Source organism: Gossypium arboreum, chromosome 11, assembly GCF_025698485.1.
Source record: "Gossypium arboreum isolate Shixiya-1 chromosome 11, ASM2569848v2, whole genome shotgun sequence".
Lineage (NCBI taxonomy): Eukaryota > Viridiplantae > Streptophyta > Magnoliopsida > Malvales > Malvaceae > Gossypium > Gossypium arboreum.
Window position 1 is genome coordinate 110,742,032 of NC_069080.1, and position 4,069 is coordinate 110,746,100.

Consider the following 4,069-nt stretch of genomic DNA (forward strand, 5'->3'; position numbering starts at 1 on the left):
CATAATTAAGCGGAGTTGATTGCGCGCCTAGAGATAGGGTGACAAGATTTTGTCGTATTAGGGTGAAACCTAATAAGGGAATCCATAGATCGAGTTAATGCAATTCTAAGGTGTTAATTAGAAAGAGATTTCAATTATTCAACCTAGGGTTAGACGTTATTAGTCTCGAGAGAGATAATAATATAACTTAGGGATTTCTACGAATCAAGTCAAATGAATAAATCGTCTGATTCAGAGTCAAATAACAAGTGAAGTCTAGGTGGATTTGTCCTTAGGTATTGTCTCAATCAATCGAATTTTCCCAAAAGTATTTTCCTAAGTTTTTCTTTCTGTGCATTCTTAGTTAGTAATTAGTTTAGACAACCAAACCTATTAAATTTTAGGCTAGATAATAAAAAGGAAGTAAATACTAGTACTCGTAGTTCCTTTGGGTTCGACAATCCGGTCTTGCTGAACTATATTGCTGTTCGATAGGTACACTTGCCTTAATCGTGATAATAAGTTAGTCTCAAGAATGTTTCATTTATAAATCTTTAAAACCTGTTACTTATATCAGGCATCAAGTTTTTGGCGCCGTTGTCGGGGAACTAGGATATTAGGAAAACTCGATTTTTATTACTTTAGCCACTTTACTTTTATTACAATTAAAATTTTTATTTTCTTTTCTAATTTTTCTCTTATTTCCTTCTGACAGGCTTTTCTAGTTTATGACCAGAAGAAACCCGTCAGGACCACTACTTTTTTATGGTGAGATCGACTGCACAGTTTGCAGAAACTGGAGAGAAATAAGGTGAAGCCTAAGATACACAGAGGACGAGCAAGAGGACGATACTTCAACCATAACCGAGGAGATGGATGAAAACCAAGAAAATCTGCTACCTCCTGCGATTGCTGTTAATCAGAATCCTGCTCTGCGTACTATGTATGATTATGCTAAACCTTCTTTAACAGGAACTGAATCGAGTATAGTTAGACTGGCTGTAGCCGCAAATACTTTTGAACTGAAACCTAACACAATTCAAATGATACAACAGTTTGTTCAGTTTGATGGTTTGCAGGACAAGGATCCCAATGCTCACTTGGCAAACTTTTTGGAACTATGGGATACATTTAAAATTAATGGTGTTTCTGATGACGCCATTCGTCTTCGGTTATTCCCTTTTTCATTAAGAAACAAAGCTAAATAGTGGTTGAACTCGTTGCCACGGGGGTCAATCACTACTTGGGAACAAATGATCGAAAAGTTTTTATTAAAATATTTTTCACTAGATAAACAGCTAAATTACGTGATGATATTTCTTCCTTTGTGCAAATGGATTTAGAAATACTCTACGATCCATGGGAGAGATACAAGGACCTCTTAAAAAGATGCCCTCACCATGGGTTACCGCTTTGGCTACAGGTTCAAACCATTCATAATGGCCTGAATCCTTCGACTCGACAAATGGTTGACGTAGCTGCTGGTGGAACCATCAATAATAAGACACCTGAAGATGCCTATAAATTTATAGAGGAGATGTCATTGAATAACTATCAGTGGCAAGTCATGAGGACAAATCTAACGAAAATAGCCGGCGTTTATAACATCGATACAATCACCATGCTCTCTAATCAGGTAGAACTCTTGAATAAGAAAATTGATGGTTTCCTTAGTTCTTCACAGGTTCACCTAGTAATGCAATGGGAAGCAAGTGGAGGCAGATCAAGCAGTTCAGAATACCCACCTTATGGCCACAACATGGAGAACAAATGGTTAAATTACATGGGTAACAATCCTCGATCTCAAAACAATCCCTATAGCAATACTTGCAATGCAGGTTGGAGGAACCACCCTAATTTTTCATGGGCAGGCCAAGGGAATTAGAGACCACCACCTCCAGGCTTCCAACAACCACCCTACCAACAAGAGAAAAAATCGAACCTTGAGGTGATGCTAACAAAATTCATCTCAGTGTCAAAAACTCATTTTTAGAATACCGAGACAGCACTCAAAAACAACAAGCATCAATCCAGGGGCTCAAAACTCAGATTGGACAGCTCGCCAAGTTGATTTCCGAATGACCACAAGGTAGCCTACCAAGCAACACTGAATCTAACCCAAGGGAGCAACTCAACGCGATTGCCATTCAAGATGAGGAAGGGTTAGTTGTAGAACCAAGGCCAGAAACGGGGGTAAGCATAGGTAAGGATGAGGTCGGCCACAATAAGCCAAAGCCGGTGATTACAGAATATAAACCTCACGTGCCATACCCCAATGCAACAAGGAAAGACCACTTAGACGAACAATTTGGTAAATTCCTTAAACTTCTAAAGAAACTACATATTAACTTACCGTTTATTGAAGCCCTTTTGCAAATGCCAAACACAGTCAAGTTTTTAAAGGAGCTTCTGGCAAATAAACGGAAGTTAGATGAAGCATCGCATGTGGAGCTGAACGCGGTCTGCTCAGCCATTCTACAGAATAAGCTACCTAACAAACTAGAAGATCCAAAGAGTTTTACAATTCCTTGTTTAATTGGTAGTTTAGATTTTAATAATGCGTTGGCTGATTTAGGGCTAGTATCAATGTTACGCCTTACAAATTATTTAAGCAACTAGGTCTAGGGAAACCCAAACAAACTAGGATAAGCATTCAATTAGCAGATAAAACTATCAGATTTCTTAGGGGTATTACTGAAGATGTACTCGTTAAAATCAACAAATTTATATTCCCAATTGATTTCGTTGTTCTAGACATAGAGGAGGATAGCAACGTCCCCTTAATTTTAGGAAGGCCCTTTTTAGCAATTGCCAGAACAATTATTGACATTGGCACAATGAACTCACACTTCGTGTGGGAGACTAAACAATCACCCTTCAAGCCTGTAATTCGAATAACACATCAAAAATTGAAGGTGACTATACAAATCATTTGGCTAAAAGTAACCATATAGTGCAACCTTCTATGCAGAAAACAAGTTCGAAGAACATACATAAGCCAAGAAACAACAAAGAACCTATCCATAAAGAACGAAGGTTACAAATCGAAGAGCTAGATGAATGGCAGACACATAAATCGAGAAAACACGATAAACCAAAACCACGCCATGAGGAGCTTAATTCCTCCAAAAATCAACTTAAAGTTGGAGACAAAGTACTACTCGATACAGCAGATCCTCAAATCGCCACTTCTAAACCAAATGAAGAAACCCCTCTTACGGTAATTAGTATTTTTCCATACGGTACGGTCGAGGTAAACCATTCCAAATTTGGCACGTTCAAGGTAAATGGTACTCGTCTTAAACATTATGTTGATAAAATTGATAGTAGGGATAAGGAGTGTAAACTCCTCGATTCACCATGATGACGCACCAGAGAAGTACATCGAGCTTAGACTATAAATAAGCGCTTCTCGGGAGGCAACCCGAGCACTAACAGTATTAATTTCTTTAAATTTGAGTTTTTAACATCTAACGTACTAACCGAATCATGGTACATAGACTCTCTAAATACCACACAGCCAAGCACAGGGGTGTGCCTTAGGCCGTGCAAAAATAGGGCAAAATTTTTCCAATACGAGAAGCGATAAAGTCGCCACGGCCGTGCGACATGGCCGTGGGCGAACCTGCCAAAACAACACGGGCGTTCGACACACCCGTGCTTTGAAACCGTGGACGAAACCGCACGTCCGTGCCCATCATCCGTGGGTGAACCTGTCAAGTTAACACGGGCATGGGAGAAGTGAAAAAAGTGAGACACGGTCGTGCGACCCAACCGTGTGCACTCACACACCCGAGCAACACGGGCGTAGGCCGAATGTCAAACACGCCCAAATTCAAAATTCGCGAAACACATGGGCGTGTCCCATGGCCTTGTGCCCCAAAATCTATAAAAACCCATCACTATTCATCATCTCCCTCCCCAAAAATCCCTAACGCAGCTGCAACTCCACACGCCCTACCCCCACGCCCGTGCGCCACCTACAACACCGATTTTGATGCCCCAAGTTCCTTCTTTTTACGTTTGTTTACTCTTTTCTCTCTATCTCCTTTGAATATTTTTTTTTATTTCATGATTTCTCTGCTCTATT

At 40.0% G+C, this 4,069-nt stretch overlaps 1 non-coding gene across 1 annotated transcript; it reads right to left on the reverse strand.

The window, feature by feature from the left end:
* Window positions 1–1,279: 1,279 nt before the first annotated feature.
* LOC128284425 (small nucleolar RNA R71) lies at window positions 1,280–1,386 on the reverse strand. The gene has a single exon (XR_008274852.1). It is a non-coding gene; the product is annotated as a small nucleolar RNA R71 (small nucleolar RNA).
* Window positions 1,387–4,069: the final 2,683 nt, after the last annotated feature.